Source organism: Equus przewalskii, chromosome 3 (genome assembly GCF_037783145.1).
Source record: "Equus przewalskii isolate Varuska chromosome 3, EquPr2, whole genome shotgun sequence".
NCBI lineage: Eukaryota > Metazoa > Chordata > Mammalia > Perissodactyla > Equidae > Equus > Equus przewalskii.
Window position 1 is genome coordinate 50,318,423 of NC_091833.1, and position 12,852 is coordinate 50,331,274.

Consider the following 12,852-nt stretch of genomic DNA (forward strand, 5'->3'; position numbering starts at 1 on the left):
ATTAGAAGAAAAAAGGGAGATACAGGAGAGGTGAAGTTATGGCAGACCTAGAGAATGTCAAGTCCAGACTGGAGCAGGAGGAACAGGGCTCCCCGAGGACTATCTCAGTTGTGTGGCAGAGCCAACGGGACAGGCTCTCAGGGGCTGACTGTGGGCTTCTCTTCCCAGGCCTGCATTCAGTGACATCATGTTGGTAGCTTGAAATATGCCATAGTGGGAGTATTTACACAATGGAGAAGGGAAAATGCCAAAAATCAGAGTTCAGTCCCCTCCCCCAAGAAAGCTGGTTGTTAAACATTTACCAGGTCACCCCCCTGAACTTAGAAGATTTGCTGCTAAGTTTGACGATATGGAAATTTATATTAAGAAGTATCTTACAAAGCTGTTGGGAATTGTGGGAAACGTGAGCCAGAAGTTCAAAGCAAACTAAGCAAGTGGGGAGAAATGAGGCAATTGTTATCTCTAGGAAAAACAAAAAATATGCAATAATATACGATGATTATAATGCATTCTCTGGCTCAGCGATGGGCCAGATATTTTATAGAATCATTTTCACATCATTTTACATTTTACATAATCATTATAATGAAAGCACTGAATATGGATTTGACCAAAACTGGTGTATAATTATATTCGAGAGAAGGAAAAAGAGAAAGAGGTCTGTGTAAAGGAGCTAAAATCTTCACCTGTCACAAGGGAAGCGGCGGCAGCCACGAGAGTGGCCCCTCTCAGATCTCTAGTTGCGGGCAGCGTGTCTGCCCAATGGGCCCAGTTACTGCTCTTGGAAATCCACCACCACCTTCATGCATAGGCTGCACTTCCCATGGCTGTTCCAGGCAATAGCTGAGAGAGAAAAGGATATGAAGGTAAGCTTAGTCCTGGGGGTTAGGGAATTCCTCCAGTGGGTGCCCGTGACTCAAGGACTCTCCAGCGGCCTTGCTGAGCTTTCCTTAGAACTGCTCTGTGGTCCTAAGTGACTCTGCCCAGTCTTCCTCCTTCCCCGGCTCCTTAGTAAGTCCTGCAGGCAGCCTGACAGCATTCCCAGCCTTCCCCCAGGGCCCTCTCCATTTTTTTCTCACAGGCTTTTCCCCTAATAAATTTCTCACTTTGTGTCTGCCTCTTGGAGGATCTGGACTAACCCAGAAGCCAGTTAATAATATCTAAAATTGATGACACCAAAGATGGCTGTATATGCCTTTTTTTCCCTTGAAATACACATGTAAATATCAGAATAGCTCAGAGAAGTAAAAGTGGTGAAGCGGCACACATTTTTAACAGTCTTTCGTTCTACTTCACTTTTAGTATATGTGTATATATTAACTATTTTTAAGGAAATTGTTTAAAAAGTGAAAAACCATTGCCTTAGACATTGGGTGCTTTAGATTATAGAAGAAAACCAAAGTTTTATCTAAACTTTATCACCTGTCCTTCTAGCAATGACTCCTATTTTCTTTCTGGTTATCAGTGGTACCAGGCTGATGCCTTAAACTCTTTGCGGACAGCTCCTCCCAGAGGGAGCAACATGACCTGCCCTCTAAGTGTGCACTCTGGGAGGAAAGTACGATTGACGATGCCCTTGAGTTGTTGTTTCTGCATTTAGTATATATGAAAGAATAATTTTTAGAGGTGATATTTTTTCCCTTCTCTCCTCCCCATTTTAGGTGGACAAGCCCTCAGTGTTACCTCTCCTTGGGGATTTTTGCAAATGCCATCAAAAGTGATATAAATTCTCAAAAAACTCACTAGAACTTTTCAACAAAATCAAGGAGGGCAACTTTTCACACATAAATATTTTATATGCTAGGACAGTTTACTGAAACCTTGTATTTTATTATCTAAAAACAGTAACACCACTATTCACCATCTTCATGATAGTTAAAGAGTATTTTCCCATGCAGTGCTCAAGTCTTTATGAAAAAGCTACCACATCCTATATCCTTTAACTTCTTCACTTAAAATGTAGTGGGAGGGGCCGGCCCTGTGGCCGAGTGGGTAAGTTCACACGCTTCACTTCAGGGCCCAGGGTTCTGCCGGTTTGGATCCTGGGCGCGGACATGGTACCACTCATCAGGCCACGCTGAGGTGGGGTCCCACATGCCACAACTAGAAGGACCCACAACTAGAATATGCAACTATGTACTGGGGGGCTTTGGGGAGAAGAAGAAAAAGAAAAGATTAGCAACAGATGTTAGCTCAGGGCCAATCTTTAAAAAAGAAAAAAAATGTAGTGGGAAATTCTAGTTAAATTGACAAATTGAAACTTATCACCATTACTTCTCATAACTCCTCCAAAATGGCAATGAAGGGATCTTTAAAAGGTATAAAGTCAGGGTCAACCCAGTGGTGCAGTGGTTAAGTTCACACGTTCCAATACAGCAGCCTGGGGTTCGCTGGTTTGGATCCTGGGTGTGGACTTACACACCACTTATCAAGCCATGCTGTGGCACATATAAAGTAGAGGAAGATGGGCATGCATGTTAGCTCAGGGCCAGTCTTCCTCAGCAAAAAGAGGAGGATTGATGGCAGATGTTAGCTCAGGGCTAATCTTCCTCAAAAAAAAGAAAAAGGTATAAAGTCACAAGATAAGAAAAGAAAAGACTACAACAGAGAAGAGAATACACAAAGCTGATGGATGAGTGGTAAGGAACCTGGAACAGAGGAAGCTGAAACCTACACCTCTATAGGGGTGAACCAAAAGAAGCAAACTGAGGGGCCAGCTGGTGGCCCAGCAGTTAAGTTTGCACATTCCACTTTGGTGGCCCAGGGTTCACCAGGTCAGATCCCGGGTGCAGACCTATGCACTGCTCATCAGGCCATATTGTGGCAGGGTCCCACATAAAATAGAGGCAGATGGGCACGCATGTTAGCTCAGTGCTAGTTTTCCTCAGCAAAAGGAGGAGGACTGGCAGCGGATGTTAGCTCAGGGCTAATCTTCCTCAGGAAAAAAAAAAAGGAAACAAACTGACCTTCTTTGCACCTAACTTTTGAGTAAATTAAAGTAACAAAGCAAACAAATAAAATGATATCCACAAAGGTTTAAGATATTGTATAAGATATCCTTAGAACAATAAAAATGTGCTATTTTATAAAAGGAACATTTAGAAAACAAAAGGAAAAATCTTGGAAGTTAAACACAATATCACAGATATTAGAAATGCAGTAAAAGGTTTAGAAGATAAAGCCAAGGAAATTTCACAAAAATTAAAACAAAGAGACAAAGAGATTGAAAAGGAGAGAAAGATTTATAAAAAAAAAAAACAAACCAAGAGAATCAGAAGAGTTCTAGAGCGTAGAAAAAAGAGAGGGAGGAAATTAACAAAGAACTACTACAAAAAAAATACCCCATTCATTTAATCATGAATTCTTTTGTTCACTATTTAGTGAGTACCTACAATGTGCCAGAACCTGTGCTAGGTGATGAGAATTCAGCAGTAAACAGTAAAATTCCTGATCTCATAGAGCTTACTCCAAAACAAAGGTTATAACTTTTCAGAGAGAAAGAGCCCACTGAATATCATGTGCAATAAATGAGAAAGGTTGACAGTAAGGCACATCATCACGAATTTTCAGAACACCAGGGACGATGAAAAGCACCTAAAATCTTCCAGACAGAGAAAACAGTTTACATACAAAAGGTTGTGAATGAAAAAACAGGCTTCTCAACATTCGCACTGAAAGCTAGAAGACAGTGGAAGAACGTCTTCACAGTCCCAGGGGAAATTATTTTCTACCTAGAATTAAATTCTCAGCCAAACTATAAATCAATGCGAGGGTAGAATATAGTCATTTTCAGACATTTCAGGTTTTCAAAAACTTTACCAGGGGCTGGCCTCCTGGCTGAGCGGTTAAGTTCGTGCTCCGCTGCAGGCGGCCCAGTGTTTCGTTGGTTCGAATCCTGGGTGCGGACATGGCACTGCTCATTAAACCACGCTGAGGCAGCGTCCCACATGCCACAAGTAGAAGGACCCACAACGAAGAATATACAACTATGTACCAGGGGGCTTTGGGAAGAAAAAGGACAAAACATTTAAAAAAAAAAAAAACTTTACCTATCATACACCCTTTCTTGAGAGGCTACTTGAAGAGGCTCTCCACACAATGGAAAGTAAACTAAAAAAGATGTAGGATCCAGGAAACAGGGAATTCAACACAAGGGAGGCAAAGGAAATTCCAGGAGAGGAGCCGGTATGGCAGACCTAGAGAGCAACCAACCCCAACCGGAACAGACGGTCAGGGAGCTCAGCGGGTGGCTGTGTGCAGAGAGAGCGAGAGCAAGAGAAAGGCGGGCCGGGTGGGGGCAGCAGATAGCTTACCTGAACATATGCATAACCACCGGAGCTTTACCGTGCTAGCAAGAGTTATGAATGAATGGACGAATGGATAAAAAAAGAATAAGCTAAAAACAACAACAAAAAAGGCAATTATTAACTCATGGGGGAAAAGTGTGAAGGAAAGGAAATATAAATCGTTGCAGAATATATGGCTTACTTGTGAATAATGCTTACATAGTCATAATAATATAAACTCTGAATATTTATTTAATTAAAAAGGATCACGGGGTTCCAGTCCAAGATGGTGATACAGGAAGATCTCGAACTCATCTCCTCCCACGACACACAGAATCTACAACTATCTATGGAACAATTTCCTCTAAAAGGGATCATATAACTATATTGGGAGGATGGGGGTAGAAGACTGCACGTATAGAGAGGAGCTGTTAGAAAGTTGTTGTAGAAAGTAATTAGGAATATGTAAAATTGGAGAAAAAATAGTAGTATAAACACGATGTTTAGAAACTTGGAAATAAATTTTTGAAGAGCTAGTTGAAACAAGTAAATGCTTTTTCTGGTGAGAAGAATGATGGTGGGGATGAGCGTGGCAGAGGATGCTGTTTTTCATGACAAGTCTTGTTAAAATCTGAGTACCATACATATTTCTCTGATAAAAAGTTAAATTATAGAAGTCAGATGGTTAAAAATGGATGCTATTTAGAGCAGCTGTCACACAGTATATAATAAAATATAAAAATAATTGTTCAATTAATCTATTTTATTTAACAAACAAAAAAGTGGACTGTTCTGGCTAGTTCAGGCAGTCTCTGAATCTGAAGGAGGAGAAAAGGAATAAGTCATCCATGAAAATAAGTGCTGGTTTACAACCCTGGAACAAAAAGAAATCAGGAAAGACCCAAAGCAATTTAGGCAGGGGGTCTACAGTAAATCATTAAATAAGCATAAGGTTCTGATCTGCCTTCTGTTCACCATTTCTGATCTTCATGGAAGCCGTGTTTGTAAGTGAACTCTGACTCATTTTGCAGCTGGATTTGTACTCATATTCTCCTTCCTTCCTAAAAGATGTGGTAGAAAATTAGCTGCATCAAAAGAAGTGAAAGGAAACAATGTTAAATATTTGTAAAGCATTAAAAACAGAGAATAAAACTGGAAAAAAAAAAACAGAAAGAGAGAAAGAGTAAGTGCATTAAACAGAACTTTATGACTTGGCAATATTTGTTATATTTTAGTATATAAATCTGGGGCAAATGACTCTTTGAAGTCCCATCTGGGATGGATTTAATACCAGACCATAACTGTAAATTCCCGAAGCATTTAAAGTAAAAAAGTATTCTTCAAATTCCTTCATTCAAATTTTGACAAAATAAGTAAAACACAGAAATTCTCCAAGAAAGAAAAATAATGGAATAAACAGAAGGACGAAAACTGCTATCCTCCCCTCGATGATTAATGATACAATAAAGATGAAAATTATGCATTTCTTATAATCCATTCTTGGCCATATATCCCATTAATAGTTTGTCTTCCCTTTCACTTACTAAGATCATGCTTAATAATGCGTATCAAATGGAAATTTTCTTTCCGAGGATATGCAGTGTCCTCTCCTGGAACAGGAGGCCTCCAGGGCTGCAGACTGCCTTTGCAGCAGATAAGGGAGACAGCGCCAGCGACTAAGCAGCCCTTCCCCACCTCCTTCCTTTTCTCTTTCCTCCTCTTTTTCTTCTTCCTCCTCCTCCTTCTCCTTTCCTCCTCCTGCTTTGCAAACAATCTGCTCAAATAAGGGATAAGTAGATCATCAGGTATACGGAAAATGGTGAGGGAGGAGGGCAGAGGGTGTCTCAGCTTTGGTTCACACTGAAATAAAGAAAAATCACTTAATTCCATTAGCTGAAATTCTTCATCAAATTAAGAGTCTTAAGGAAAGGAGATGCCAGTAGAAAGCATTACCAGATCAACAATATTTGGGTCAAGGGTGAAGTATTTCTGTGTCTCCGGAGCCCTGTAAAAATTATTCTAGCTCGTGCTTTCGAAGATATTTGGGAAAATCAACTAAAAAGGAAACAGACTACCAAAGTAAAGATGAAATATTACCTCCTCCCAAAATATGGCACTAAATCACTCCTGCCACAGCAGGACCTTTCAAAATCTGTTTTTCTAGTGTAACGAAGTGGAAAAATTGAATTCACCAAAATTCCCTTCAGGGAGAGTGCTGTATTTGTACAGAAGAAATGCCTTGTCAAACCTGTGTCTGTTGGAAGCTAAGAAATTGAGAGGGTCTGAATGTGGGTAGAACGCCAGGTGTAGGACAAGGGGCTGGATTCTATGGCAGTTTCAGAAGAGGAAGAGAGAGAGAAAGGAAGAAAAGAAGGGAGTGGAGTGGTAGAAGGAGGATAACAAAAGCCTACAATTAGTCGTCTATTTGAGACCGTCACCACCATTCTTCATGCAGATCCACAGGGAAAAGTCATGAAAGCCTTAAAGTGAGCAAGTAGAAAATGGTGAACATGCAGATGTCTTCTACAGTATCTCGTGGGGCTAACCAGAGAGTCGGAAGGGAAGGAGAACGGTGACGGGAGAGAGAAGCGTTAGGAATCAGGAGGATGAGGGACCCCCACAGACCGTGATATTAGGGTTCTGAGCCAAGTTTAGCCAACTTTTTGAGCAACCAGGTACCCAAGTGACACAACAGGGAACAAGTTTTTGTTTCAAGATTTCGTTTTTAAATTTATCCAGGCAGTTTTGAACTGAGCTGGAAAACCCAGTTTGGTCTTAGAAGAAATCATCATTTTAGAACTAGGCACGACCCTCACTGTTACTAACAAACCATTAGACTCCTGGTAAAGGACGGGGAATAGAGTCTAACATGGCATGAGCTGTGTGAGGGCCTGTGGAATTCAACGTCGATGTCACAGGGAAATCGGGGAGACTACTGAGATCGTGATTACAGACTGGGGTGGGAGTGAGGGTTAAGGGAGGTGCAATTTAAGAGAGAATGTTTCAGGCAGAGACCCAGATACACCCAGTGCCATATGAGCTTCCTGGGACACAGAAGTCCAAGAAACTCCTAGTGACCTAGCAGGCTGGACATGGATATTTGCCCCAGCCCCTATCCTACTTTACCTACCTAAAAAGGATTTTCTAAACACTGATTGGCTTCTGTGGGGCTGGCGATCAGGCAGGTATGGGGAGTCCTAGTCTAGGCTACATATCACCAGTAACTAGAGACATTTTGGAAGAGAGTGCGGATGGGAGAAGAGGAATTGCAATTGGAAGTAGAACATACCACTGATGTACAGAAAGGATGGCAATTAATATAAAATGTGCAGGGTCCAGCATTGGAAAATGGCATGGACTCAAAGGCACCAATGCATTTACATTGGTGACAAAATGCTTGCCGGAGTGCAAAAGAAAACTGCTACAACTCATATGCCAATTTTGGGGCTATGCACAAATAGTAATTTGAAAAGACCTCCACATATGTGTAAATATTCAAAGGACTTTTGCCATGAGAGATGCAACAAGATGGTAGGGAACACAAACAGGACCAGTTGGAGGCCATTGCTCTAATAGCAATTTAAGCAAAAATTATTATAAGAAGTCAAGTTCAAGGACCTGCTCCCCTCTCCCCACCCACGGTGACAAGGGCTACTACCTCAGATTTGGAAGCAGATGCAGAGGTAACTCAGTCCCCCTTGTTCACCCTGGGTCCTAATGGCTGAGGACACATCCACGCATTATACCCTCTCTAACCAATAAGTGGTGTTTCGCTATACAAGTCATTTGCCGAAGAAATCCCACTTCTTCCCAAATTTGATTCTTGGCTCTTTCCACATATTCAGCAAATTTTGGTCCCTCCTTCTGGTCTCTACCCTGGCACTCTCCTGGTACCAGGACACTGCTTACTCTGCACAAGTCTCTGGCAGAAGCAGCTCCTATTGTCTTAGGTGAGGATGCCACACCCTTGCTCTGGGACCCAAGATGTAAAGAGAAAGGCATCCGGATGAAAATCAATATTTACGGCTTTAGAGGCCCAAATAGCAACATTAAATAAACGTAAGCAATATGCAAGGTATAAGGAGTCTTTCTCCAAGGTTCCAACATCTGAAAAGATAAAAATCCAAGTAATAAACCTAAAACAAAAACGCTGAATACAAAAGATTCTAGAATAGTCCCAACTTGTGCCTGGCAAGTGTAATTACTTGAATTCTAGCCTCTTCTGATTTTTTTCTGTCCTTGAAATAGTTTCAGGATAATTTCCAAAAAGTCTCTACCATGGTAGGCCAGATGGAGGGGGGAAAAAAAAGGAAGCTGCCTTCACAATGCAGATTACAAGACTGGTATACTGCAATCAGCTGAAAAGCAGGGATCTGAAAATTTCCTGACTTGCCTGATGGTTTTATCATGTAGAGGAAGGGACTAGGGGAATTTCTTCTCTGGGGCAAACTCAGATCAACGGGGAAGAATTTGCTGGTGAAGTAGAAACAACAAGAATCTTAGGAGAAAGTTCCATCTCAGTTAAAAATGGAAGTATTTAGCATGAAGAAGCAAGGGCTCATGAGGCACTCAATCACCATCTTCCAGTATTTGAAGAGCATCCAAGTGGAAGAGAGATTTAGATTGTTTTATCTATCCCTAAGAAGTAAAACTAGGTCCAACGAATAGAAACTGCAGGGTAAAAGATTTCAGTTATTATAAAAGAAAAAAAAACTTTCAAAACTGCTCAGTGCTGGGCCAGCCCTGTGGCCGAGTGGTTAAGTTCGTGTGCTCCACTTCAGTGGCCCGGGATTCGCAGGTTCGGATCCTGGGCACAGACCTAGCATTGCTCATCAGGCCATGCTGAAGCGGTGTCCCACACAGAAGAACCAGAAGAACCTACAACTAGGATGTACACCTAGGTACTGGGTGGCTTTAGGGAGGAAAAAAAAAAGAAAGAAGAGGAAGATTGGCAACAGATGTTAGCTCAGGGCCAATCTTCCTCACCAAACAGAAGTGATATGATTTAAAAAATAAATACTCACTGCTATTCAAAGATTTGATAACCATAATGATCAGAGCTACCCTTTTTGGGTTTGGTTTTGTTTTGAATCTCACATTACACAAAAGTAGAGAAGGATACTATTAAAGGTGGGAGTTCTCTGTTGCTAGGGCTGTCCATGCCATGGCTGGAAGGCCTCTTGGTCAGAATTGGTCCTACAAGCACTGGGAAGTGTATCAGTTAGCTATTGTTACAAAACAAACCACTCCATAGTTTAATGGCTTAAAACAAAACTATTTACTTAGCTCATGATTCTGCAGAGGCACTTGAATCTCCTGATCTTGGTTGCGTTCATTCATGTGTGTATGGTAAACTGCTGGGCCAGCTGGGAACTGGCCTCTGCTAGGACATTCATCCTGAAGCAGGCTGGCTTCTCACAGCAGAGAGGAGGGTCCCAACAGAGTGAGGGGAAGTGTGCAAAGCACTGGGACACCATCACTGCATCCTATTGGCCAAAGCAAGTCACAAGGCCAACCAGGATTCAAGCATTCGGGAAACAGACTTCAGCTCTTGATGGGAGAAGTTAAAAAGTCACACTGAAAAGGGTCTAGGTACAGGGAGGGGTGAAGGATTGTGGTCATTTTCACAATCTTGTACAGAAAGTCACTCAAGAATCTTTAGCAGAAGAAGGATGCAATCGAATAAGTTTTCTGGAATGATCACCCTGGTACTATGTTGAAAGCCATTGCTTTAACATCCCTCAACTTATACTACAGAAAACACACAAGTTATATACAGTCAGTCTTCACTTCACATGGTTCTGATATGCGCGAAATTCAGTTACCATGGTTTAGTTAAATGGCACCATCCCCCAACAACACAGTTCCAGTCTCTGTTACCGTGGAATAATAACTGAACGATTATGTAAAATGTCAACTTTACTGCTTACTCTCTTAGTCCACAAGTCACTATATAAATAAAAAGTGCACATGATGATCAGTGACCAACCACGTCACTCCTCTCAAAGTCTGTCAGTGGCTTGTCACTGCGCATCTGTAATTCAGTTCACACACAGACAGCAAAGCATGTAGTTGTGGTGCTTTCTTGTCTCCCAGTGACAAACCCATGTGACATTTTACAAAAATGGATCACTGAAAGATGGAATTGGCCAAGAAAGATGAAAGTACAGCAAAGACACAAAAAGTGGTAATGCTAGATGTAAAATTCAAATGGAACATAAATGGCGTTATAAAGAAATAGCTTAGCATGGGACTGTCGAGGTTACAAATGCAGCCAGAGAAAGTTAGTGAGGGCAAATTTATCAACATAAATGAGGAAAGCAGTTGTAACAAGAAAGCATAAAGATGTCCCAGGGGAAATGACAATGGCAAAAAACTTTACGTTAAAGCAACTCAGAGATATTTTACAACATTGAAAGCACAAAGGATAAAATGCTGAAAGCTGACCTCAGCTCAGAAAACAGTATGAGAATTAGCCAGAGCATAGAAAAGATGCTCTCTCCATATCCCAAGCTAGACAATCAGAAGAAGCAAGCACTATTCAAACTACCCATTATAAGGCGTTTACAAATAAACATTTTAATTCTCAATGTGTCTGTTTTAAATTACAGTGTACTAAATAAATATTAGTTTTACTATGTTTTCATTTCCTTATACATTCATAACCAACAGTAAGACAGTTTTTAATGTTGTGACAAAAGGTCACAGCACAACTGTAATTCTTCCCATTGATTATCAAGACTGCGTGGTTTCGGCTGCACGGTCATTTTTATGGTCCCACAGTGCTGTGCAAAGTGAGGACTGTCTGCACAAGAAACTTCCGTCTCAGTCAAGGAGATTGGTTTTCATGGTTACTAGGTTTGGAATTGTTTGGGATGTAGTAACTCTGTAATTAATAAACAAAGAGAAAAACTGGATGCTGGGAAAACAAATTGGGTTTTAATAAGTAAAAGTATTTTTTAATTAGAACTAATCCCATGGTTTTAAAAAAAAAAACTAAACTAAACTGCTTTAGGATCTAGTAAACTGCTCCCAGAAGGACAACTGGGGATAGGCTTTTCCCTAAACATGACTTCAGAGCCAATGAGAATGATGCATAATGAACAACAAGCAGATCTTTATCAAGAATAAAAGCTTTCTGCTTCAAAATAAAACTCAGTTACAGCCTCATCTAAAATGAAAAGCTTCCAATTTTAAAAGCATGCCAGTGTTTTTAAGGGTGGGGGCTTACTACCATTCTCAGAACCCGCATACCCTGTTTGTATTGATCCCTCGGGTCATCTGAGCTAGAGGAATAAATAAAAGACCTCAAAGACTAATTCTTCCATAACTTTCCTACGCCCTTATGGTCCAGTCCAAAATTGCTGGTGAAGGCTTTAGGACTGAGAAGTAAATTATGTGTCCAACAGACCAAGTTCACAACCAAAAAAACCTTTAAAAAGATAGATGACTAGGGGCCTGCCTGGTGGCATAGTGGTTAAGTTCACGCACTCCGCTTCAGCAGCCCAGTGTTCACAGGTTCAGATCCCGGACATGGACCTGCACACCACTCATCAAGCCATGCTGTAGCCATGTCCCACATACAAAATAGAGGAGGATTGGCACAGATGTTAGCTCAGGGACAATCTTCCTCAAGCAAAAAGAGAGAGTTCGGCAACAGATAGCAGCTCAGGGCCAATCTTCCTCACAAAAAAATGAAAAACAAAAAAAATAGAAAGATCAGAGCCAGCCCCATGGCCGAGTGGTTAAGTTCATGCACTCTGCTTCAGCGGCCCAGGGTTTCACAGGTTCAAATCCTGGGCACAGACATGGCACTGCTCATCAAGCCATGCTGAGGCAGCGTCCCACATGCCACAACTAGAAGGACCCACAACTAAAATACACAACTATATACCTGGGGGGGCTTTGGGAGAAAAAGGAAAATTAATTAACTAACTAATTAATTAATTAAAATAAAATAAAAAGATTACTAGCGGCTGGCACAGTGGTGTAGTGGTTAAGTTCACGTACTCCACTTCAGGGACCCAGGGTTCATGGGTTCAGATCTCGGGCATCACTCTGCCCTTTGGGCCACGACATGGCTGTGTCCAGCATACAAAATAGAGGAAGATTGACATAGATATTAGCTTGGCAACAATCCTCCTCAAGCAAAAAGAGGAAGCCTGGCAACAGATGTTAGCTCAGGGCCAAACCTCCTCACCAAAAAGTTTTTAAAAAGATACATGACTAAATCATAGCTCTCTTCTCCTGCAATTAAAATGGAGCAAAATAAATATCCCTTTTGAGAAAAAGAGGAGGAAAATAGGAGAAACAGCAACAACTCATAAGTGGGCCTTGTATATGTTACAGGTATTTCTTCTGAGACTCTCTTCATGCTAAGTTACCCTAACAATCTAAATACGGACTTGTTTTAAGATAATAAGAAAACCCTCATGTTTATTTATTGAACAAATATCTACATAGTTTTTACTCTGCAGCGGATACTGTGCTAAGCGCTTTATGACTATTCACTCAGGGAACCATCTCAACAACTCTTTCTGTGTATTTGTATTTACCTCATTTTAGA

The 12,852-nt window shown here is 41.1% G+C and overlaps 1 long non-coding RNA gene across 1 annotated transcript in view; it reads right to left on the bottom strand.

The window, feature by feature from the left end:
- The window catches only part of LOC139082531 (uncharacterized), a 43,885-nt gene that overhangs the window by 5,368 nt on the left and 25,665 nt on the right, over positions 1-12,852 (bottom strand). Inside the window, exon 2 of the long non-coding RNA XR_011538626.1 lies at positions 687-843. This is a non-coding gene — a long non-coding RNA (uncharacterized lncRNA). The remainder of the gene's footprint in view (positions 1-686; positions 844-12,852) is intronic.